This window comes from Anabrus simplex, chromosome 14, assembly GCF_040414725.1.
Source record: "Anabrus simplex isolate iqAnaSimp1 chromosome 14, ASM4041472v1, whole genome shotgun sequence".
Lineage (NCBI taxonomy): Eukaryota > Metazoa > Arthropoda > Insecta > Orthoptera > Tettigoniidae > Anabrus > Anabrus simplex.
This window is the reverse complement of record NC_090278.1, coordinates 6,765,149-6,792,235: the sequence shown is the minus strand read 5'-3', so window position 1 is coordinate 6,792,235 and position 27,087 is coordinate 6,765,149. Positions and strand designations below refer to the sequence as shown.

Sequence of the window (27,087 nt, the reverse complement as noted above, 5' to 3'; positions counted from 1 at the left end):
CATACATCAAATTAGGAGCCTTTATATGTCTGTAATTTGTACTTATTGTATCACAATCTCTGTTAAACAAATATTTCAAGAGTAATGTAATACCATAAATTGACTTGTGAAAAAGCATAATGTACCTTTTCACTTCCATTGTGTCCAGAAATGCCTTTCTTCTCCTGCTGCCCAACTTCTGATGTAAACAAAGGATAGGCCTACAAGAGCAGAGTATCCTCCTGAACTACGCTGCTTTGCACTTGCATTGAATTTCTATTCAAGTTGTGCATACAGCTACTTGAGGGATGTACTTCCTCATGGTTTGTCCCAACCAAGTTAACTGCGGAAGTGGTATCAGTCAGTAGATGGTAAGCCAGGACTCAGTTCAGAGGCCACAACTGCTCTCATTTTGAAAAAGAAGGGGATGGCTATCAATTTGATTGAAAACAATTTCTTGGTTATGTGAATTGTAGTACTGAAGTCGAGGATCAGGATTTACCCGAAATCAATGAGGCTTTAGTGTTTATGGTGGTCTCACTAAATGGACACTGAAAAATTCCAGTGGGTTAGTTTTTTTATTAATGGTTTAAATGGCTCGGAGGGAGCAAACCAAGTGATTGAGTGCCTTCAGTTTTTAAATGACCTAAATGTAATTGTAGTGTCACTTACTTTTGTTGGTACTGCTTCTAATTTATCCATGGCCCGTTGTCTGGGAGCTTTTTTTTAATGAAAATAATATGGTGAACTGGTTTGAAAATCCCTCAAATGATTGTAAAATGTTTATTCTTCTAAATGCTTGCCATGATATAAAATTAGTGAAGAGTACTTTAGGAAGCTAAGAGAACTTTTGCCAGGGGTGATAATGTCATAGATTGGAGGTACTTAGAAGAGCTAGAGAAACTTGGAGGGTCTTCATCTAGGAACAAAACTTACCAAAAGGCACATTCACTGAGAGAAGGAACCCATGAAAGTAAAGCTCGCCACACAAACATTCAGTGAAAGTGTTGCAAGTGCAATGACATATTGTGACAAAGACTTAAAAATCTTCCTCAGTTTCAAGGGTGTGAGGAGACTGTAAAATTTGTTGGGCTCATGAACAATATATTTGATATCTTGAGCAGCCATAATCTTTGTTCAAAGGGATGGCAGAAATCACTGAAAGCAGAGAATATCCACAGTACGAGGGCCTATAATCAGGAGGCTATTGAATATATATATATATATATATATATATATTGGATAAATAATTAGAAAAAAATGACCCAGTATCTCACACCGTTCTCATTTTATTAGCTGCTGAAGTTGGCTAATCAGATCACTTTGCGGGTGAATTCATATGGGCTTCGCGCAGCAGTATTGCTAAATATGTCCCCCTGTGGGTGGGGGTGGTAGAATAACACCCACAGTATCCCTGCCTGTTGTAAAAGATGACTAAAAGGGGCCCCAGGGGCTCTCAATATGGGAGCGTAGAATGGCGATCACTGGGTCCTTAGCTGAGTTGTGGCATTGCTTATACTTACTTGTGCCAGGCTCTTCGCTTTATCTATCCTAACCATCCTCCCTTCATTAACTCTTGTTCTTTTCCTATCCAGACAGTATTAGAGCACTCAAGGCCTAAGGAGTTTTTCATTTTCACGCCCTTCGTGGCCCCTGTCTTTCTTTGGCTGATACCTTCATTTGTCAAATTGTCGGATCCCAGCCATTTTTTCTCTGATTAGTGTCATATAGAGGATGGTTGCCCAGTTGTACTTCCTCTTAAACAGTAATAACCACCGCTACTTGCTAAATTTGCATGCCACTTAAGAACAGCTTGAGAACCATGCCAATAAATCAGCATCAAACACAAACACACCATTGCTTTCAGCCAGTGTGACCGCAGCGTACTTGCTTTGGTGCGATCCTGTCAGTTTTGAGGTCTGTATTCAAATCCTTCCCCTGGTATTCATTCTTCAACTGGTGCTCTTACGCCAGTCTTAAGCCACACACAGATTTAGCAGCACCACCTTGCAAAGCCCATTTGAATTCTCCTGCAAAATGATCTGATTGGCTAATTTCAGCAGCTGATTAAATGACAGCGGTGTGAGATATTGAATTATTTCTTTTAAATTATTTATCAGCATGACCAGCCCTCTAACGTTTATATACCTGGTTCACATTGTTTCCGACCACCTTGTATTAAACAATTTTAACGAAATATTTTATCACTGATGTAGGAATGTGTTAATTTTTGATTCGTGTTTCTGCAGGCAACCAAACATCAGTCACTATGGATAAAATAGAGGAGATAAAACTGGAACCAGCATGGGATGACGAATCTCAGTCTTTGTGTTCAGTGAGTGTTCATTATCTATTGATTCTTTTGTTTGTGAGAATGATCACAGTAACCATAAAAGAATATTGATTCATCTCTCATTCCATTAACTGCTTGTTACCACTGTAAAATGAATTATGTATATAGCTTAAAATAAGAATTTGGGTGTACTGTGGTCAAACAGTTTTAGAAATTAGTATTTGCATCTTGGAGATGTTCAAAATAAGAAGGTAAGGTACATTTTTGTATTTCTGTCATGCCTGTATGTACAGTTGATGGTCAAATTGTTATGATCTCCAGTGATGGGAAGAGTGCAAGAAAAAATTAATTGGGCAGAATTATGGTTACCTAAGAAATATTTTACCCAGTTACAATTATAGTTCCTTGGTTCTTCCTTAACCTTTTCACTACTGAATTCTTCGAGAGGTTGGTGTGACCCCAGTGCTGGATTATTTCAGCCATCAACCTCTACATACATTATCATCAGTTTGAACATAACATACAAGCACTAACTACAGAATAATATTTTAAGATGATATATGGACTTGCCAGTTTCTTCATAGAGTGTTGGAGACAGTTCGTGTTAGAGATCCAGGGTTCAATTCCACATCAGTTGGTGAAAATTTTGTCCATAAGGAAGATGCTTAAAAATGTTCATTTGCTTTATGGACTGTTTAATATATATATACTCCCAATACCAATCCATACACATGAGTAACAGCAGAAAGATAAACTCACAATATTGTTAAAAGTACAGTGGAGCTTGTTGTGAACTTAGCATCTGCTGTCCGTTTATAAAACATGTTTGTGTCATCTACTACCTTTGCCAGCACATCTTAATTCACAAATACCTATAAATAATCAATTACAGGGCATTCAGAGCTCAAATGATTATTTTACACAGCTAGGTTTGGCGCTTCAGATGTGTTTGGCACAAACTCGTCATCTGACCATGTGGGCAGGCCAAAGTCAGTGTCATTTCTTTCTCCATGTGGCAGCAAATCATCATTACTATCAACATCACTATCACTACTTATCACTTCATTAATATCCTCAATATCACTACCGCTACTATCAAAATCCACATCAGACTCAGTCTCCTCTAATTAAAAGTGTAAGATTTCCTCCAGACAAATCTTACGTTCATACGCAGCAGCCATCATTCCAACACAATGTTTACAATTGTGTGACAAAAGAAAACCGATTTTCAACAGAACTAATAATATAAATGTAAAATCATTGGTGTAAAGGGTGACTAGTAGATGGCAGAAGCATATAACACAGTTAAAAGGCAGATAGAATATATTAAATCGCAGCACTGATAACGCAACAACCTGCTCAAGTATACTTGATTGTAGCACTGGCGGGACTTTTCAGGCAGTTCGAGTATATTCGATCACAGCAGTGAAAACATTAAGAAAGCTTGTCTGGAATAAGGAAGTACAAAGGAAATGTACAGAGATAATGTACAAAAGGAATTATGCACCAACACTGACCTATGCGGCTGAGACCTAGACAATGACAATTAAGCAGCAGAGTAGAATTTAAGTCAGTGAAATGAAATATTTAAGAAGTACGACAAGAAAGACAAGGAAAGATAGACTGAGATATGAGAAAGGAGGTCGGAATGGAAAGCTTAAATGAGAGAACTGACAGGAGTAAACTAAGATGGTTTGGACAGGTGAAGAGGATGGAGGGGGAAAGAATACCAAAACTGATGATGGAGATGAAGTTTGAGGGAAAGAGAACAAGAGGGAGACCTAGAACAAAGTGGATCAATTCAATAAAGAGGAGTGTGAGAAGAAACCTGGATTGGGACACGAAGGAAAAGGAATGTGGAGAAGTGCCATAAATGCCCCAACCCAGTAGGAGCTGGATAAGGGGAAAGGAGGATATGACAGTTACAGATTACTTTTTCAACAAGTAATCAGTAAAATTACTGCCTAGGTATTATGATTACATTACAGCCTTTACAAAATCACTGACATTTTTCTCACTGATCCAAAATAATGCAAAAGTTTGCAAGAAAAACATTACCGCACTTCATGTGTCTTTTTACTATAGAGACATTAAGTGGCTATGATCACTAGATGAGATAAACATGATACCTTTCAGCTTGCAAAATGATATTTTTTGTATTATTTAATGACTTATAATTTCAAATAAGTTGTCATTTACATTACAAATAAAATAATTGGTTCTGAAAATTCTCATTGCTAAGCTAAGACCTCTGTAGCAAAAAGTACATCTTTTCATTTACTGAAAAGAAACCCGGCCCCACAAAGTCCACCAACAAGACACCTTTATTGTCCCAAAAATGGCAGACATTGTCTTCCTGTTCCTCATTGTCAGTTTAATCTTTTTTTTTTTTTTTTTTTTTGCATCCAATGCTTAGACTGTTCTTTGGTTTCTGGAGTGTGATACAGGACCCAAGTGTCATTGCCAGTAACAATAGACTTTAAAAACTCTTCCCCCTCACTATGGTAACAGGTGAGAAACATTCTGGCTTATGCCATTCACTGAGTTTTGTGATCGTCAGTCAACATTGTTGGGACCCAACGTGAACAAAGTTTCGAGTGTCCTAAGTGTTGAGTCACAATTGTGTATGGAGAAGACCTTGAAAATGTCTGGGATTGCTGTAGAAAGTTCACTGATCATAAATCTCCATTTGTGATGTACAAACTAAGTACTTCAGGACGCTGTCGAGATGCACATTACCTCACTGATGGCAGACTTCTTTGCAGAGGGCACTGGAAAGCTGGCATCACGATACGACAAATGCCTAAATCATTTTGGCAATTATGTAATAAAAAATAAAAAATAATAAGTATGAAACTAGTAAACTTTTAGTGATAAAATCATTTTGTTACGTCAGTGTCTTTTTTTTATAGCCCATCAGAGGTTGTAAAAAACAGCCCTTGTACATTTGTAATCTTCCATAAAGCACAAACCATGAAAATCTACTGTGTTCTGCAAACATTGAAAAATTACATGTGTCAACTACTTTTCAGGTATACCAACATTTTAAAATACTCACCATATGCCACCACAGTTACTGTAAATTGAAATAAGATTTCTGTAGCGTAATAAAAACATATCTTTTGAGTGAGTAAAATAGAGGTGATCATAGTAATTTGGCTACCCACTGTATGTATGTATATATGTACATTACATGAAAATGGTTGAACAGAATGTAATAAAAATCACGATTAAATTCTGGAGAACAGGCACTGCAATCTAGGCTATAGTTTTCTTCATGCTAGGTGAAATAGTGGCTTCGGGGAAGTTCTCAAAGTTAATTCTCAAATATCCTTGTTAAAACTGGCCCTATCAATAAATCAAAGAACTAAAAATTTTAGAGGATAACATATTGTATTTTATGTGCAGTATAATGCATTCTATGGTATATAATGATGGAAAAATACAATTTTATATATTAATATCCTGCATTCTACCATTGTTAATGTTAATCTTACTGAAGTATCTTTTGTAACAAAGAGAGGAGGAATAACAAATTCATTGCATGGTACAAAAGTTACCTATTGTGATATATGAATACATTGTGTGTCCCAAACTTTAGGGAAGTTATCTCACCGAGTCTGAATATTAACTGGGAAGAGCCTTCAATTTGGACAGGTTTCTCTTTCTCTTGGCATTCCACTGATACTTGTATTTGTATTTGAACTATTTGACCTGTGCTATGGAGGCACTGATAAAAAGTTTACATACTGAACAGACCAATTCTCATCCCTCTCCCTGGTCAGATTATTTCAGCTCTAGAACTTAGTATTGGGAGATCGCTGTTCATGAAGGTGAGAATCTGAGCACCTTCTCATTTAATCAAGCATTTCATATAATAGAATTGCTTGTAATCTTTTCATGCCAGCGAAGCAACAGCCAGCGCATGGCCTTAAGGACGAATACCTAGGGCACTCGGCCCTGCCTGTTTTACAGTATAAATTCAGTATTCTTGCTCGCATTTGTTCACATTGTTAAGATATGACTGATTGACTATTTGTTTAAAAATATGCATAGTTCAGTCAAATATCTTAGCATATATTTTAGTCATTTTTGAATCATGCAAAGCTACCCATCTGTTTTTAAATCTGTGACATTGGACAAAGCATTGGGAAAATTAAATCTTTCTCATCTTTATTTTCTACCGAGTTACGAACTGATGTGAGTATAAGAACTTCATCCGCGGTATACAAGTCCTCATGCATTATGAAATATGGCACTACAATGCATTAAAGCCACCTATAAAAGCAGTATAATGTTGGCACTGTAACAGCAATTATGCAGCAAATAGTGAGTGCAAAATTCACTCAAATGTTCACCTTTTAACTTACTGTACCTGACATCTGGTGGCTCTACTAATAACTACAGACTCACATGAAAACTGCTAGATGACATGAAGGTTGAACTTTTCCAGCAATCTACCATAGCAAAGCACAGGAAAACTGGACAACACTTGACTGCTACAGCAGTCTATCAGAGAGAAAAGGTTAACAATAATATTTGCCTACGAAGCCGACATATCGAACTGGTACCAAAGTCCATGAAGACTATGCCTAAAGTTGTGGGAGAAATTTCAATTTTTAGATATAATTTGATGCTGTTTGCACCCTTGTTGATGAACTAATTAAGATAAATTTCTGATATTATGAATGTATTTTGTCCTGGTTGATGTTAAATGGGGAGTCAAATCTGGTAGTCTTGGAGGAAACAGATTTGTAGATATGAATCTACAAAAGGGCCTTAATTCATGCATGTTTCACTTCCAGGTGTCCTTAGAGGTAATTTGATCCATTTTTTATTTTTTATTTTATAGGAACAGCCAAGTTCTGTGGTCACACATTTTGCCTTTGTGAAGTGTGAAGAAATGTGTAAAGACGAGCCTGAGGAGGAAACTGAAGAAGAAGACAACTCAGTAAGCAGATCATTTTCTATAAGAATATTATCACAGAATATTGTATATTTGATCTTACTTTACATGTTAATGCTGTAACACAATTTTTGAAAGTTCATGTAAAATATCTCACCTGATATAAATTTTAAGAAATTAGTTTCAGAGGAAGAGTGTCATCTCCAGTTATTAAGTGGACAATTGAGAGCATTATTTTCTATTGATTGATTTACTGTCACTAGCTCTTCCATTTCTCTCAACATCTATGCAGGGAGGAAGATATTTGTAATCAACCAAGACAAGTAATATAATGAACTATGCACCCTGTAGATAACATCCCTGCTGAACTGTTGAAAAATTGCTTACGGTAATAATTGACAGTTATGAAACAGAAACATTGGCATGATTTTTAAAATAAAACCATTGCTATTTCAAAAATGAGAAAGACAACAGAATACATTCCAATCAATGTCATTCCTCAAAAGTCTTCTTTCAGCTTGTAAGAAACAAAATAAAAGACAAAATAGAAAACTATCTTGGTGAGGATCAGTTCAGATTTATGTCAACTAGAGGATCGAGAGAAGCAGTTCTTACCATACTTATAATTCTTGATCACTGGTTTCATCAAGGAGGGTTAAATATACTCAAACCCTGATGACAATGCAACACCTGCCCAAATAACTGAGGAACTTCAAACATCCATCCACCGTTTTAAGGAAGCTTATGAACAAATTGATCTGACCATCAACACCCATAAGACTTTGCCCAGCTGGCACCAGGTAGTACCATCCCTGAACTAAATGTCACTAGAGCAGGAACACCTCTTGAACAGGTAGACCAATGCACGTACCTTAGTAGTATTCTAACTACACGTTGCAGCTCAGAAAAGGATGTGGAAAGTAGAATACGCTCTGCCCACGTTGCTTACAGCTGCATCTCCTATAGAGTTTTCTTGAATAAGGATCTCAAAATATATACCAAACTAATGGTGTACAAAGCTGTAGTCAAAACAACATTACTATACGGATGTGAAACCTGGACACTTTACCATCATCACATAAAGGAAACTGGAATGCTTCCATCAGCAGAAACTTAGATCCATCATGAATATCAAATGGAATGACTACATAAGCAATGTGGCAGTTCTTACCAAGGTGTATATGAACAGCATAGAAGCCTTCATCACCACTCATCGGCTTAGATCCATTGGTCACATCTAGCATATGAATGATATCAGACTGTTCAAAATAAATGAAGTTATCAAACCGCGTATGTTTACCGCTTGGAGAGTTGAAGGGTTCTGCTTGCGGGTATAGTCTTCTTTAGGCTTCAAAATATGTATTTTCCTTCGTTATATTGTTTCCATTTTAATAGTAGTATATTGTTTGTTATATTTTGTTTATATTCAACATTTATCGGTGTTCTCAAGTGAAGTTTGGTTTAACATTCTGTGTTATTAGATTTTCGTGCCACCAGTAGGCCTAATTTTTCAGATGGCTGGGTCAAGTTCTAGGCTAAATAATTCCAAAGTCTTGGATTATTTAGATGCTTTAGACGATGACAGTGACTTTATAGCCAATACTGATTAAGATTTTAATCCGACTCATTGGCTGAATGGTCAGCGTTGAGACCTTCGGCTCAGAGGATCCCGGATTCAGCTCCCGGCTAGGTCGGGGATTCTAATTGTCTTTGATTAATTGTTCTGACCCGGGGACTGGGTGTTTGTGTTTGTACCAACACACTACACTACCAACCACCACAGAAACATGCAATAGTGTTTACATCCCTTCATAAAGGGTTGACGCCAGGAAGAGCATCTGGCCATAAAACAGAGCCAAGTCCACATGTACGACACAGTTCGCACCCGCGACCCCACAGATGTGGGAAAAGCGGCAGAAAAAAAAAGAAGAGTGATTTGATTTTACAGATAGTGATGATAGGAGAATGTTTTCCAAAACATAAATGCAGATCCGGAAGTATGTGTACAGTTTTTTACGTCAGGTACTGTAACTCGATAACTAAATAAGAATACAAAAACGAAATTATGTCATGTTATACAGAATTACTTGCTCTTACCTTCATAATGACGGATCAACAATTTCACTACAGAACAGATTACTTTTTTAGTATTTGAAAACCGATTTTTATTTTTTGTAATATATTTTCCAAAAGTCAAATTTTTTTGGTAGTAAAATATGCCATGAACAATTTTTGGATATTTTTTTCCTAAAACTATTTTGAATGGTGTACTATTGTGATTTTTTCAATTTTGTATCTGGGGATTTCTTTATATGGCAATTTTTTACATTTTAACATGCATAATCATGAAAAATTGTCTGAGTGTTTTGGGCTTGACTGGTGAAAATAGCCTGAGAGCAAAAGGGTTAAGAAGACTATGAACAAAACCAACATATATGCTAACACCTGGCCAACAACTGTAAAAAACCGTGTCCTTTGACGCTAAGCTACTGCAGAAGGTGTCTCACTGTTCGAGCAGGCACATCGCAGACAAGAAATTGAAACACATGGAAAGCAGAAACTACGTCAGATCCAACCGCATCCTTGACCCACCTTCAGGTGTGACCTGAAGGTGCCACATGCAAATATTGGCTCGATCAATCATCAGAGACATTTTCACTGAGGCAACAGAGTTAAGGAAAAATTGCAGGAGTAAAGCCTATTCTTGGAAACAAGTAGCGATGACTGTTTTAAGTCATTCTTGCAAATCACATGTTAACTAACACCATATCAACCCTCACTGGAAGCAGTTACTGTGCCAATCAAGGATGCCTTGAGTGAAAATTAGAGTTTATGAATATACTTCTTGCATGATTCTTGTTTCCTCCTGTGAGGTATTTTTCTTTTATTCTACAGCTCCGTGTTAGCCTGAATTATTCTTTCATAATAGACCTGATAGCAGTGGTTTGAAAACTAGAAGAGATTCAGAAGAGAAACATAGCCACAAATATTTGTACTTTAGAGAAAATATTACTTGCTGAGTTAATAACTAAGTATCAAAGCATTATAGAATGCAAGAAGGCTGATGGTGTGAGATTAAAAGAAAAGGGGGACAAATGGGAAGAGATGGCAGGGGAATTTAAAAACATTACCCACATGTCTGTGCGAACTAGCAAGCAGCTCAAACCATTTATTCATTTTATGAGGGGTAGTGGCCTGTTTTATCGTTTTTAAAAGTGAAGTTTTTATATTATTTTTTAGATTTTCTTTTATTGAAAACTACATTTTTACTATGTTTTAATATGTTTTTAACTTTTCAGTTTATTTATTAATTTATCATATGGCGTTTAGTGCCATAACATTCCGATAACATGTTCGGCTCACCTGGTGCAGCCCTTGTAAGGCAGACCCTCTGAGGCGGGTGGGGACATCTGCCAAGTATGGGAATTGCATGTTTTTATAGTAGAGGATAGTGTTGCGTGTGGTGTGCAAGATGGAGGAGATTTCACCAAGCCAGGGAATATAACCACTTCAGGTTAAAATATCCAACCCAAGCGGGAATCAAACCCAGGGCCCTCTGAACCGAAGGCAAATACACTGACTATTCAGCCAAGGAGCCATACAGCTTTTAAGTTGAATAATATATGATTTTACTTTGAAGTCAGAGCCTTTTTTGTCACATTAATTTATGTTTTAATTTATAGAAAATAAAGCATTGTGAATTAGATCCGCTGGTTATTTGTAAATTCATAACCATTCTTGCCATCATTTTGAAAGAAAATCCTTGTTAGAGGGTAAATTGTAGACCATTATTTCATTTTACTTCATCTTTTTTTCCATTAGATCTTAAGTGACTGTAAACAACCATAAGCATCATCATCATCATAATTGTATCAATGGTAAAATATCTGTAACCATTCACAATATATTTATCTTCTCTTTCCTTGTTAACCAACATTCCCACTGGCATGTTAACATCAGATAAATGGGACTCTACTGTACACACATACATACAGTCTTCATGGAAGATTTTAACAAGAGATCTGTTTTTGTTTTAGGCTTTAAGAGGAGATGATGACAGTAAAGAGGACAAGGGCAGTCCCTTGAATGAGTGAGTATAAGCTACTCAGTTTTATCAAGTCCTGTTACAGCCTACATTATTAAGTTTGATCCCGGTTTAGTCCTTTATATTTGAAGATGTTTAAGTAGGTTAATCTCATTTTAATAGAATTATCGGCACATATAAGAAGTAGGACATAAAGCCAGTAACATTATTGTAAAATTTTATGTGGTGACCAGATGCTGCATGCTGGATTTCAGTGGCATTTCCTCCTCTCAGGGAAACCAGCACTCAACTAAAGGAGCTCCTTCACCAAAAGCCACTACCCCTTTTAATCAGTCGGATTACCTACCACTGCCCAACAGTCGGCGTTGAGTTGCTAGTTGCACAATCTATTCCATTCTGTAGCTAGTAACCTTAATCAGACAAAATATTTGTACAATAATTATTCTGTCGTAAAATTGCAAAATATTTGTACAATAATTATTCTGTCGTAAAATTGGAATGTTTAAAGTTAAAAACTTCATGATTGTTCCGTATTGAATAGAGAAATAAGATGATGTACAATATTAGAAGGATCCACCTTTCAATACTCCGTTGTAAGTTGAACTAAAAAGAAGTCACAACTTGTTTATTGGGACCGGTTTCGACACATTACAAGTGTCATCATCAGCCAAATAGTAAAATAGGGCAAGATATAAAGATCTTAAAACAACTAATACATTGAACACAGGCAAAAAATTAACATTGATTCATATCGTAGCAATTCAGTTAATGTCCAAAACACAATGATCGCAGTCAAGAGAGTAAACAGAACATCATTGTCTTGCGCCGAAAACAAATATAGTTGAAGTTCACAAGTAGGTTAAGTATGCACTTATGTAGAGTCATTGCTAGGCAGGTCTTGGAGGCATTTGTTTCTCAGGCCGAAGAGTAAAAGGTGACATAATTGAAGTCTTAGGAAAACAGTGTAGGATTAATTTCGTCAAATTCAAAGTAGGTATATAAGTTTGAAAATAATTTAAAACATTAAAAAGAATAAAGTCAAATAAAAATATATTAAAAATAGGAAGAAATAATTTTTTTAAAAAATTGCAATGTGAGGTTCAACTCGAAACAACTTGCCGTGGTAATCGATAGATGAATGGGAGATGATAAATAGAGAAAAGGTTTGGGAACGTTTATTAGAGGGTGGTGGTGGTGGTGGTGGTGGTGATTATTGCTATTAGAGGAAGTACAAATGGGTAAATATCTTCTATATAACACTAAACCGAGGAAAAAAGAGGAAGAGGTCCGACACTTCGAAAAATGAAGATATCGGTAAAAGGAAGACAAGGGCCACGAAGGGCGTGAAAATGAAAGACTCCCTAGCCCTCGCAAACCTAATAGCGTCGGGGTCGGAAAAGAACATGTTTTCAGTACAATAAACCAGGATATTGAAATTCTCGGCACTCTAAATAAAGGCCCTCTCCTAGACATCACCGAAAACTGTTTTATACACCTTGACCAGTTTTTCAATCCAAATCTTAATCTGAATGATATTTCTGAGAAGCCCAATGCCCTTTTCGATTTTCTCATCTCCATTTTAAATAACCTGAAGTCAACAAGTAAGAGATCAATCTTTCACAATTTACACAATACCCTCTCATGCCACTTCCCCCTTCTGCAACACCCCTCTTGATCCTCCTTAGTTTCTCCCACCCCACCCCCCCTTTTCTTCCTTTTCCCTCCCACCCTCTAAGCCCCAGGTGCTCTGAACTTCAGAGCATGGGTTGGCAACCACGGGGCCCTTAGCTGAGTCCTGGCATTGCTTCCACTTACTTGTGCCAGGCTCCTCACTTTCATCTATCCTGTCCGACCTCCCTTGGTCAACTCTTGTTCTTTTCCGACCCCGATGCTATTAGGTTTCCGAGGGCTAGGGAGTCTTTCATGTTCACGCCCTTCATGGCCCTTGTCTTCCTTTGGCCGATATCTTCATTTTTTGAAATATCGGATCCCTTCCATTTATCCTTTCCTTCCCACTCTCTAACCCCCCAGGGGCTCTGAACTTTGGAGCGTGGGTTGGCGACCACGGGACCCTTAGCTGAGTCCTGGCATTGCTTCCACTTACTTGTGTCAGGCTCCTCACTTTCATCTATCCTGTCCGACCTCCCTTGGTCAACTCTTGTTCTTTTCCGACCCCGACACTATTAGGTTTGCGAGGGCTAGGGAGTCTTTCATTTTCACGCCCTTCGTGGCCCTTGTCTTCCTTTTACCGATATCTTCATTTTTCGAAGTGTCGGACCTCTTCCTCTTTTTTCCTCGGTTTAGTGTTATATAGAAGATATTTACCCATTTGTACTTCCTCTAATAGCAATAATCACCACCACCACCACCACCACCACCACCCTCTAATAAACGTTCCCAAACCTTTTCTCTATTTATCATCTCCCATTCATCTATCGATTACCACGGCAAGTTGTTTCGAGTTGAACCTCACATTGCAATTTTTTTATTTTAAATTATTTCTTCCTATTTTTAATATATTTTTATTTGACTTTATTCTTTTTAATGTTTTAAATTATTTTCAAACTTGTATACCTACTTTGAATTTGACGAAATTAATCCTACACTGTTTTCCTAAGACTTCAATTACGTCACCTTTTACTCTTCGGCCTGAGAAACAAATGCCTACAAGACCTGCCTAGCAACGACTCTACATAAGTGCATACTTGACCTACTTGTGAACTTCAACTATATTTGATTTCAGCGCAAGACAATGTTGTTCTGTTTACTCTCTTGACTGCGATCATTGTGTTTTGGACATTAACTGAATTGCTACGATATGAATCAATGTTAATTTTTTGCCTGTGTTCAATGTATTAGTTGTTTTAAGATCTTTATATCTTGCCCTATTTTACTATTTGGCTGATGATGACACTTGTAATGTGTCGAAACCGGTCCCAATAAACAAGTTGTGACTTCTTTTTAGTTCAACTTACAACGGAGTATTGAAAGGTGGATCCTTCTAATATTGTACATCTTCTTAAATTGGAATGTCTTTCTACAATTTTGATGTGAGCTGTTTGGTTCCAATACAGCTTCTTGATGAATTTCAAATCTTCACTGTCAAACCCACTATGCTTCAGTTGTAGAAAGATATCATTTCTAATATTGTGAAAATATTTTTCATGATCAATGAAACAAGCACAGACAGCGTGTTGTTGGACAAGACATTTTGAACTAAAACTTGATATATATAGCAGGCCATCCCTAGTAAGGAAACCCTTTCTAAATCCATATTAATTACACAGTGTTTTGTTCTGTTCTAATGTCTTCCTTTATTTTTCCCATTACCAAGAGTACAGAACAAATATGCAAATACATTACTAACCGAATGAAACCATCACGGAATACAAATTCCTCTTATCTTTTTTGTCTAGGATGTTACAAAGGAAGACTTGATCCACTGAGAGTTTCAGAGATGTACTCATTTATGTTGTGTGTTTACAGGAACCCTGAAACCAGACGTGCCACTGCCCCAACTGTCGATGATGGGATTAAGAAGAGCCAGCCTTGTCCCCACTGCAATAAAAGGTTCAAGAAGCGATCATATTTGGAAAAGCATATACAACTAGTTCATGCAGAATCAGAAAGGCTCCACTGCACAAAGTGTGAAGCTTCGTTCACAACTATGTCTAATCTCACCAGACATCACAAGATTCATAACGGCCAGAAGGCATTTTCTTGTGGTACATGCTCTAGATTATTCACTAGAAAAGAAACTCTGCAGAAACATATCTTTAGTCATGATGGAGTGAAGCCATTCTTATGCTCCTTGTGTTGTAGTACCTTTACACGGAAAACCACACTTCTTCAGCATCAAGCAGTCCATACTGGGAGCAGGCCATATGAATGTACTGTGTGCAGGAAATGCTTTAGGTGGAAGGCTGACCTTCAGAAACATCGCCTTAAGCATACATAACCATCATAAACATTCACTTGCTGACGAGTGTAATGATGTCTTTCAAAGCATTGAAGTTATTCATTTTCTATCCGTTCAGTCCGTTCGTGTGTCTCGTACGGTGCGGATCGTTCTTTGGTTGCAGTCTGGTGTTTGCCTGCGGTGACAAGTAGTGTGTGAACGTTTGGCGAGTGTGTGTCTGTGTAAGCTTTGGTGATGGATACTGATAGTGGAGGAGATGAGGCACCGGATCCCTCATCCAATGCCAATGTTGGTCGTGAAGAAACTGTGCCGATGCAAACCGATTTGATTAATCTCACTTCCAATATGAATTCATTACAGCAGCCTTTACAACCTCAACAGTCTAATGACGCTCAGCCACCTCCCCCACCTCCTGAAGAGTTGGAGGTTTATCAACAGGCTCATTTTGGTCCATTTATTGTCTTTGTTGAATCAACTAAGTTGAAAAATATTGGTGGGCTACATCCCATGGCGCTTGGGTGCTTGTTTTACGATAATGATATTTTTGTGAAAGGTATAACGCCCAAAGGACGAAATAGATTATTGGTGTAATTTAGTTCCGCGATCCAAGCTCTAATTCCTTTCTACATCATTCAATACTTGCAGCTCACTCTTTGAAAGCATATATTCCCATTTCCAATATCTTTCGTGTTGGACTTATATGCGGTGTGGAAAAGAATGTTCCTGATTCTGACATTCTTAAATACCTCAAATCTGATGTTCGGGTCAAATTGGTCAATCGGCTTAACCGTAAGGTTGTGGAGCCCAGTGGAGTGACCTACGTTCCTACTGGAACAGTTAAGATTGTTTTTCGCTCTCAGACTCTTCCTCAATACGTCTCTTTGTATCAAGTGCATTTAGAGGTTCACCCTGTCATATTTTCTCCGATTATATGTTCAAAATGTCAGCGATATGGACACACGATTAAAAACTGTCAGGCTAAGTCACCCCGATGTGGACATTGTGCGTTACATCACCTTACATCAGAGTGTCAGGAAAATATTCGCCGCTGTGTTCACTGTCATCAGGAACATTATACTGGCTCATCAAACTGCCCTACTCATCAACAGCAAACTGCCCTTAAAAAGCTTATGTGTACAGAAAATCTATCCTTTTCCGAGGCGTCTGCTAGAATACCCTCGACCCAATTTGACATGTCCAATAATATCCATCATTTTCCACCTCTTCCTTCTACTAGTTCCTCTTCACCTGTGGAAACCCCGAGGAAACGTAAATTTACTCAGGTGGTTATGAAAGAGCCCCGTCCCATTCCAGCACCTGGTTTCGATAAGTCTGGGTATCTTAATCTCATCAGACCCACTCCAGTGTCTTCACATACCTCGGTCTTTCCATCCACTTCATCTTCATCCTCCCCGTCCCCGATTCCATCTACACCCCGTAATTCTCAGTGTTTACCTTCAGCTCCTTCTCAATCATCTAGTTCCCCTGTGCTACGCCAAAAAGGCGTATCTCCAAAGTGGTATTCATCAACTATTTCTACAACTTATTCAATTATTAGGGGACCAGCCACATGTTGCACATACACTTTATAAGCTTCGTGACTGTGTGCACACTATGTTCTCTTTAGATGCTACGTATCCTGCAGTGGAATGCTAGGAGTAATCCTTCTAAACGGTATGAGTTACAATTTTTGATAAACGAAATTTCCCCATTCATTATAGCATTACAGGAGACTTGGTTTTCCCCATCCTCTGAGTTTTATTTAAATGGCTTTAATGTTGAGTGCTGTGATGGTGTTGGTTACGGTGGTGTTGCTTTATTTATTCACCATACTTTATCCTATCAACGTCTTCATATCTGGTATTGTCTACCCCATACGTTTGTTCTTGGTATCTCATATAATCGCCTTTCCATTGTTAACCTTTATTGCCCTCCAGATCTTTCTATTTCTCATATTCAATGGTGTCGATTCTTGCAGCAATTTTCTTCTCATAACGAGCTTCTCCTCTTAGGGGACTTCAATCTTCATCATTCTATGTGGGGAAGCAGTAGTGATACTTCCCTGGGTTCTTATTTCCTTACTGCTTCCCAATCGCATGACTTTGTCATTTTAACCATGGTTCCCCACGCGCCTCACTCCCCCCGGCTCTCCTCCCAGTGCTGTGGATTTATCATTATGTCGTCCTGCAATGGCTTCGATTGTAACTTGGCACCGTCTTACTGATACACATTCTAGCAACCATTTCCCTATTATTCTTACGTATGGTCTTGGTAGGTTTCCTAGTTCTTCTTCCACTCCTACATGTATCAGTAATGTTCGCTCCCTCCGACACTTTGATAGAGTATATTTTATTTCTTATGTTACCCATCGTATTGAGCTTATTTTGGATACTATTTTGTCCTTTTCTACTCTCTTTCAATTTATACAAGATTATCTCGATCTTTTCCATACCTATAAACCTATTTCTTCTCTCTCTGCTCGTCCCTCTTCCTTTTTACGATGGTGGGACTCAGAGTGCCATAATCTGGTTCTTAAACGATACCGTTTATTCCGGATATATAGGAAAACATTAGCCCTCCATCATTATTTCCGTCTTAAACAACATATTGCTTACGCTGGACGAGTTTTTCTTTCTAAACACCGTGCTGCATGGCGATCCTTTACTTCCTCCCTAAACGCTCATACTTCGTCTTCTCACTTATGGAGTGCAATTCGCTCACTTACCCGAGCTTCTCAATACATTCCACCCTCTGTCACCCCTCCACAGATTCTATCTATCTTTCTCAACTCACTCACTCCTGATTATGTCGTGCCCGACTTTACTATCCCCCTGTCTCCATGCTCTTCCTGCTTTTCTGTATTACTCCAACCTATACACCTTTCTGAACTTGAGGCCACCTTGTGTAACGCAAAGAGTTCGTCTCCAGGCCCTGATTATATATCATATGATATGCTCCGGATCCTCCCTCTACATGCTAAACAAGCTTTATTAGCTCTCTATAATAATATACTTCTCACTACTTCTATTCCTACCTCTTGGAATGATTTTTTTTTTTTTTTTTTTTTTTTTTGTGCCTATCCCCAAACCAGGTCAACTTCACACTGACACTAACAGCTTTCGAGGGATTGTCCTTGGTTCGTGTATCCGCAAGGCGTTTTTTAAAATTCTCCTTCAACGAATCCTGTGGTCTCTTGAATATTATAATTTGGTTCCCAAATATCAATTCGCCTACTTTAAAGGTCGTTGTGCTCAAGATGCTATTAACATTTTACTTATAGATATCTTATTACCTAACAAAGTCGTGTACAAACAGCTAGAACCCATTACAGATACTATGCGTAAGAGGAGACTGGGATTCTTTGGACATATCATGAGGATGCAGGACTCGAGACTTCTGAAACAACTAGTACAACACAATCTCGTCTCAAAAAATACCACAACAGGATGTAAATGGATCAGAGAAGTAAGAGAGGATCTGAAGGAAATAGGCCTTACAACAGAAGACACCAAAAATAAGATAAAATTGAATACAAAACTCAAGAATATAAACCTCCGCTTTACCCTTACACAAAACAAACCAACAACACGCACACTTTCAACTGAGGAAAGGGCACGAAGATCGGAGCGTCTGAAGAAGTACTGGGAGGACCGCAAAGCCCGAACAATCCCTTCAAAGAGACCTGAACGACGGACTGACTAAAGTGATCCTATGTGGTCATAAAAGAAGAAGAAGAAGAAGATATCTTATTAGCGCAAATTCGTAAGGATTGTCTTATTGCTATTTTTTTGGACATACGAGGAGCTTTTGACTCCATACCACTTCATCTTCTCTGGACTAATCTTACACAGAAAGGTTTTCCTGCTCATTTTCTCCACATCTTGCATAATTTGTTTATGTATCGGAAACTTTCACTTAAATCCGCTTATTCTTCCCTTCCTTGTTGTCTGTCATCTGTCGGTGTTCCTCAGGGAGACATTTTAAGTGGTCTGCTGTTCGCCCTGTATATGAGTAATCTTGAACAATTGGTTACACAAAATGCTCGCATTCTCTTTTATGCTGATGATATAGTTCTTTATTACTCTCATAGTAATGTCGATGTGTGTCATCACCATATATATCAGCTAATGGAGCAAGTCATTACATGGCTTACTTTCCATGGTCTTCAACTTTCCACCTCCAAATGCTGTGCAATGTTTTTTACCTCTAAGCGTAGGTTTAACTCTGAGCCACTTGTTTTTGATTCTCATGTCATTCTTTTTTGTTCCTCCCATAAATACCTTAGTGTTATCCTAGACCGCTCGTTATCTTGGAAACATCATATTACTCAGTTACGGTACGTAATTCTTCTGATACATATATTAAAATTCTCCAAGCGGTTACTAGACGATCATGGAGTGCTGACCCTGGCACAGCTCAGTTGTTATATTCCGCTACTATTCGCTCTAGACTTGACTACTGTGCGCATGTTATAGATACTGCGCCAGATTCTTTTCTTAACCACTTAAATACTTTACAATTTAAAGCCCTGAGAACTTGTGTTGGAGCATTGTTGTCTACCCCTACTAATGCTCTCCTTGTCGAGACCGGTGAGCTCCCTCTTCCAGTTCGCCGTAAAATGATAACATCTAAATATTTACTTAAAAGATTTGCCCTGGCTCAACACCCATTGCTTCCTAAATTGCAGTTATTAGATGAACACTCTCTTCTTTCACAGGCCCGCCATCGTAAGATGCCTGCTTTGTTGTATGCATATCAATTTCTTCTCTCCTATAAAAATACTATCTTACGCACCGCTTCTCCCCCCTTTTATTCAGTAAATTTTGACTGTTTATTTTTTGTCCCTTCTATCATTATCTTCCCTACATCTTCTTTTTCCTCTTCTATTCCTGGTTCTTCGTTGACTGGCCCTCCTTTTAAGAAGCTACGTTTTGCTCTAAGTGATTCTGGCGTCAACATATATACAGACGGCTCAAAAATCACTTCTGGCGTTGGAGCAGCGTTCTATATTGTCAATACCAATGTTGCTGAACTCCATCGTTTACCCAGTGACTTTTCTATCTACACTGCAGAAATTTTTGCTATTCGTCATGCTCTCATGTACATTAAGCATCATTCTATACCTAAAGCAGCTATTTATACGGATTCTCTCAGTGCAGTTCAGTCGCTCATGTCCTCTCATCTTTCTTTTAACTGGTATTTGTATCATGTTAAAAGTCTCATTTATACTTTGCATCAATCTGGGGTGGTTCTCACGTTTGTCTGGGTCCCTAGTCATATAGGTATATATGGGAATGAACAGGCGGATTTATTCGCTAAGCGAGCTGCTCGTGACGGAAAATCTCTACTTAAACTTGCAGTTCCTCTACCCGATTTTTACCCTGTTCTTAAACATTCCGCTTATCGTCAGTGGCAAGAAGTTTGGACTCGATCAGCTTCTTATAAAGGTCGCTATTATTACAATATCCAGCCTTGTATTCCTCCCTATCCTTGGTATTTGAAGGGTAACTATTCTCGCCGTCACATTACCAACATTATTCGTCTTCGCTTTAATCATGCCCTTACTCCTCTGTATAAACATCGTTTTAACCTCTCCCCCCACTCCTCCTGTCTATGTGGTACTCCGAGTGCTGATGTAAATCATTTATTATTCCAATGCCCTGTGTATGATTCTTTTCGTCCGGCTTTTATTTCTCGTCTTATCAGTCTTCAGAAAGCTCTTCCCACCAATGTCTCCTGTTTGCTTACCGATATGTCTCCTGCTATAATACATGCTATCAATCAATATTTGGACGACTCTCATATTCATTTGTAAATTACTGTCTTTTTATTGTTCGCACAGTTACATACCCCTGCTTCCACCGTTTCTTGCTTTTACGCACTTCCTTTGTTATGTTACGTGCTTCTTAAGATGTGTACATAGACATGATGCTCAACTCTGTTCTTGTGACCTTCGTAGTGAGATTCATTGCGTGTGACCTTCGTAGTGAGATTCATTGTGTGTGACCTTCGTAGTGTGAATAATTGCGTGTGATTTCACATTATAAGTATAATATCACGATAATAAGTGTAGTGGCTGGGTGAAATAATAGAGCCCATAACCTCTCTAACAACAACAACAACAACAACATTGAAGTTATTGATAGTGAGTTGTTAGGTGGCTGAAGATATTAGGATCACCAGCAGTGCTGCAGTGCTGGTTCACCAAAACTATAAAAATTATTGTAGAATCATCCCTTTGTATGATCTCCTTATCAGACTTCTGTCTTCATCGCTGTACCACCTTCAAACCATATCAGCTGACAAGGTGCTCGATTTTTCCAGTTACTGATATCAGCTTGTCTCTTCTTCATATTGAATTTAAAACATCCTTGGCTTGCTTTTGCTGTCCTTTGTGATTATCTTGTCAATCTTCAATGGAGAATACATCACTTGATTTGGGTGGCATATTTGGCATGCAGGTGACATGGCTTATCTATCAGAGTTGATATTTGACGATCATATTTTCATTGATAGTGATATTGGCTTCTTCAAAGACTCAAATGCTTTCCCGACAATCTGACAATTCTTCTCGAATTGGTATATTTCCAGACTTATTAAATGTTTTATTTAATTCTAATTTAGCTGTATATGTTAGGATACAGATTAGCATTCACAATTAGCCCATAGACAAAATGTTAAATCACTAATAGCAGCTGTTTTGGGCTGCCTACCCAAAGCATTAGGGAAGTGCTTGATTTAGCCAGTATGATGTGGGTTCAATTATCATTTAGAAAGTCAGGAAGTGCTGGGGTATTATTGCAGCAGTGAAGAGGGATGTCGCCGATGGCTTCGGAGCAAAATATTCATTCATTTTTTTCATTATTGAGCTTCAGAAGACTGTACAGTTACATCATGTGAAATGCCAGAATTACAGGAACTGTTAAGTGATTTTATAGCATTAACAGTAATCTATATGCAGTGTTGAACACCTTGTAAATAAACAAGTACCTCAACATTAGAGTATCACATACTAATCAATAATAAATAATACCTAGAGGACCTGTGCTGCTCCCCAGCATTCATTATAAATACATCAGATAGCATGCCTTTGATATGAAATTGCTTCATGTGCTGCCAGGGTACCATTTTTTATGTTTGGATTTGCATTACCTCTTGATCATGTAAAAAGTTACTTTATTGTGATGCTGATTATGATTTTTTTTACTGTTGATTTTGAAATGCACTGACGCGGATAGGTCTAACGGCGACAATGGGATAGGATAAGGCTAGGATTGGGAAGGAAGTGACAATGGCCTTAATTAATGTATAGCCCCAGCATTTGCCTGGTGTGGAAATAGGAAACCACAGAAACCAGCTACGTGACCCAAACCACACAGTCAATCGTTCGGTTTCTATGAACTATTTAGTAGTTTTGCAGTTATTGTTGTGTGTTTAATTCAGAGTTTTAGTTTTGCATGGAATTTTGTTCTTGTAGCAGTCCAGATTGTCTGGGAAGTAATTTATCCTTTTAAATAATATAAATAAGTGATAACTATGTATTTACACCTAGCGCTATAGATATGATGAACAGGATTCCAACTGTCATTGGGAATGTAACCAATCAAGCTAGAGAACGCCAAAAAATATGGATTCAACACTGATATAGGTTGTGTTCAATTATTTCACATGTCACTCCCTGGCCACTCCATGCATTGTCTTACTCTCACGGTATTTCTCTCCACATAGTATTAAGTCATGTGTACCAAGTTTGGTTGAAATTGCAGTTGTTTATAGTCGCCATCATTTCTAATTATTTAGCTTTGCCGATATCATTACATAAAGAGATTGCTCCTTAACTGTGTGCAACCTACTAAGCACAGAATGAAAATGTTTGAGACTCATATAATAGAAAAAAAAGACTGGGATATCAACAAATGGAATACTGAAAAAGAAGATATAGTGTGGTGGACTGATGGATCAAAGACTGTGAATGGCACAGGAGGAGGGATCAATGGGAGAAGATCTGAGAGATCAATCCAGATGAGCCTGGGCAGACACTGCAGTCTTTCAAGCTGAAATGATAGCTATCACAACATGTCTTGAAGAAAATCTGAAAATGAACTATAAGAATAAGAACATTTTCATTTTTACAGTCAGCCAATTGGCCATTAAGGCACTCGAAGCAGTCCGGATAATATCCAGAATTGTCTGTATTGCCATTCACTTCTCATGAAGCTCTCAAAGTACAACATTGTTAAAATAATATGGGTGCCAGGGCATGCAGGTATAGAAGGAAATGAAAAGGCAGATAAACTGGCCAGAAAAGGGGCAGAAACACATTTCGTAGGCCCAGAACCTGTATGCGGGATTTCCTATGGACAAACCCGATACTACATTGGAAAATGGGTACAAAAGTAACAAATGGAAAACTGGAAAAATATTCCAGGATGCAGGCTTGCAAAGGAACTAATAACAGGATCATACAAGAAGCATACTAAAGAACTGCTGAAACTCAGCAGAGAAAATATAAGATGGGTAGTAGGACTGTTGACAGGACACTGCCATCTGAAAAAAACACCTACCTAGAATTGGAGTACCGGGCGAGTTGGCCGTGCGCGTAGAGGCGCGCGGCTGTGAGCTTGCATCCGGGAGATAGTAGGTTCGAATCCCACTATCGGCAGCCCTGAAAATGGTTTTCCTTAGTTTCCCATTTTCACACCAGGCAAATGCTGGGGCTGTACCTTAATTAAGGCCACGGCCGCTTCCTTCCAACTCCTAGGCCTTTCCTATCCCATCGTCGCCATAAGACCTTTCTGTGTCAGTGCGACGTAAAGCCCATAGCAAAAAAGAATTGGAGTAATAAGAGAACATATGTAGGAAATGCAATGAAGCAGAGAAATCAGCTGAACACATACTTTTCTAATGTAAGGTGCTGGGTAGAATCAAACTCTCCTCTCTAGGACTGCCAGGTGAAGAGAGAAAAAATCCAAGAAGACCCAATAACAACAACCTGCGGCTTTGTGAAGGGAGCAGTATATCTGAGTGGGAATGAAGGAAAAACATGGTAACAAAACATCTTAGAGGTCGATGCTAATTAGGAACTAATATTTAGAGGCCCCATGAGGAAAAGAAGAATTACAGAATATATTGTGGGCTAGGGGAAGTCTTTGCCTGCAATTATTGGAGTGATTATTTAATTACTTTATTTTAGGACTAGCTGATGTACCCATGCTTTGCTTCGGAATTCTACATTGTATACAGAATTGTAGGTTATGTAGTGTAAACGTTGTGAGCAAGACTGTATTAAATTGCATAGCTCTTAACGTTACCCTAGAAACGCGATAGAGAAAACACCAACCGTCTTTTCTCATATGAAGACTGCGTTAGGGAATTTTGATTGTAATAGTAGGCCCACTTGCCCACCATCAGTTACAATCAGGTTGGGGAATTTCATTATAATGGCAGACACTCACTCTCCACCTGCCTTTTTACATCCTTAGAAAGACTGTCTTAGTTGTTTTCTCAATTGAAATGAACATAGGTCATTACAATGACGTCAGTAGGAATGGCGGGAATAAAAGCAATGATTTCACATGAAATAATCAAATGAAAAACCAAACATTTTCTGCCGTTCTACAAGTCCAAAGTTCCAGAGCTGGAATGACCAGGCCGCAGATAGCCATTATCCGTGAACACTCTTTGTCTTTTTCTGGGAGAGGAGAGTTCAATAGTGGCAAGTCCCAGAGCAAAAACTATGCCCTTTTACTCTGTTTCCTAGGAGTACCCAATGAGTCAGAAAATCTCAATTCACTACACTGGCAGTAGAAAAATCTGACTTGGAGGCCTCCAAGCCAGAGGAGAAACCCCCTCTTCACTGCTAATTTTGAATAAAATGAATGTAGAATTTTTAATTTTTGGTTTTACGTTGCACCGATAGAGATAGGTCTTATGGCGACGATGGGAGGGGAAAGGGCTAGGACTGGGAAGGAAGCGGCCATGGCCTTAATTAAGGTACAGCCCCTGCATTTGCCCGGTGTGAAAATGGGAAACCACGTAAAACCATCTTCAGGGCTGCCGACAGTGGGGTTCGAACCCACTATCTCCCGAATACTGGATACTGGCCACACTTAAGCGACTGCAGCTATCGAGCTCAGTAATGAAGGATTTAATAAAAGTGAAGAGCAAGAAGCTCTTTCTAAGAAATGGCTCTTTTCAGTGTTGAATTTTGAGCTATTTAGTGAATTGTGGTGCTATAATTTGGAATATGTCCAAATTGCAATTCTATTAAGTGTGCACACTCTCATTCAAAACAGCGCATCAGAGTAGTGATCAAGTAGTTGGAATACTATGATGAACCAGTGTATTACGTACCAGCAGTACGGTATCAGAAAATGTATGAACCAGAGGAATGACATGCTAAAGAAGAAAGTTTTCTAACTCCCCAGCTATTTCCCGCCAATATCCAGTCAGGCTGTTATACTCGGTATGCAGCAGTAATCCCATCTATCGGAGTTGAGCGGCAGCATAAGAGTCAAAGAACATCACAACAAACAATGGCCAATGTAATGTTATTGTTGATCAATGTTATGCGCTTTCGATATTGTAGACCTTCACATTTAGTTTTCTTCCGACCCTGAAATACCACTCTTATCATAGTTGGTACGGTAAAACTGAATAAAACATAAATGGTCGGAAATTGTATTCACCATAACTTTTGTTACGTAGTACTTTTCGATAGGACCAATAACATAGGTATTTGAAAAGGCAATTTTAGGCGTCTTCCCCTAAACTACAATTTCATCCAGGGTCAATAAAATTGTTTATAACTTAGACTGTAGTTTCTTATTCCCCGATTCTATATACCGACTTTCATTGAATTCTGCTAACCTATTTTCTCATGGCTGGGCGTTCATATGGACTTGGCAAGAAAAATACAAATTCATGAATATCTGTGTTATTAAATCCGGTATGGTAACAATGTATGACATAAATGATGGCAAATTTAATTCTATATAACTTTAGTTATGTAGTATTTATTGATAGGACCACTAATAATATAAATATTTGAAAATTAAATTTTAGGCCTTCCCCTAAACTACCATTTCACTCAGTGTGAGTAAAATTATTTACAGCCTAGATTGTAGTGGCTCATTCCCTGACTTCACATACCAATTTTCATTAAATTCTCTTCAGCCGTTTTCTTGTGATGCGTGTACAGACAGACAGAAATTACGGAAAAATAAAAAGTGCATTACCTTGTTACTATGGACATGATCGATACAGAAATACTATTCTTTTCAAATTCTGAGCAATGTACAGACATAACTCTTCTTTTAAATATATAGATTATTCAACATTGACTGAACTTAGAGACCTAGCAATGCTTGATGATTCACTGACAGGTGATTCCGGAGATAATAAAAGAAAAATAAAGCAAATCAGTCCAGAAGTACTGACGGACTGGACAAAGCTGTTTCTATAAATCTCTTTTGATATACAGATAATAACAATCAATATATACAAGAGAAAAACCTATAAAAGCTGTATTAATGATAAATATAAAATCAATGAAATGTACATGTATTCTTCAGTACTATTGAAGCAGTTACTCCACGGGAGATTTTTTAATGCTTTAGTGAATGAACTGATAGAACTAATATATTTCACCTTATTGTGTAATCCAATTCCTAGTATTTGGGACATGGTAGGTTCAAATCCTACCTTTGGCAGACCTGAAAATGGTTTTCAATACTTTCCCATTTTAAAACCTGGCAACTGCTGGAGCTGTACCTTAATTAAATCCACGGAGAGTACCCTCGTAGTTCTATCATTTTCCCACGTTTGTATTATAGAATACCTTCAATGTGTTAGTGCTACGTTAAAACCATTTGCAAGAAAAATCTACATGTCCCAAAGCAATATTCCCCTCTGGGGAAGTGGTAGAGGTGATTAAAAGGGGCCCC

General features: G+C 38.2%; 1 protein-coding gene across 2 annotated transcripts in view; it reads left to right on the top strand.

The window, feature by feature from the left end:
- The window catches only part of LOC136885353 (dnaJ homolog subfamily C member 5), a 92,775-nt gene that overhangs the window by 51,126 nt on the left and 14,562 nt on the right, over positions 1 to 27,087 (top strand). The window contains exons 2-5 of one of the 2 annotated variants that reach the window (XM_068230316.1): positions 2,229 to 2,314; positions 7,125 to 7,223; positions 11,216 to 11,268; positions 14,710 to 14,771. The gene's annotated coding sequence lies outside the window, so the exon portion shown is untranslated. Of the gene's footprint in view, positions 1 to 2,228; positions 2,315 to 7,124; positions 7,224 to 11,215; positions 11,269 to 14,709; positions 14,772 to 27,087 lie in introns of those variants that run through there. The other variant, XM_068230315.1, reaches the window with a different exon arrangement.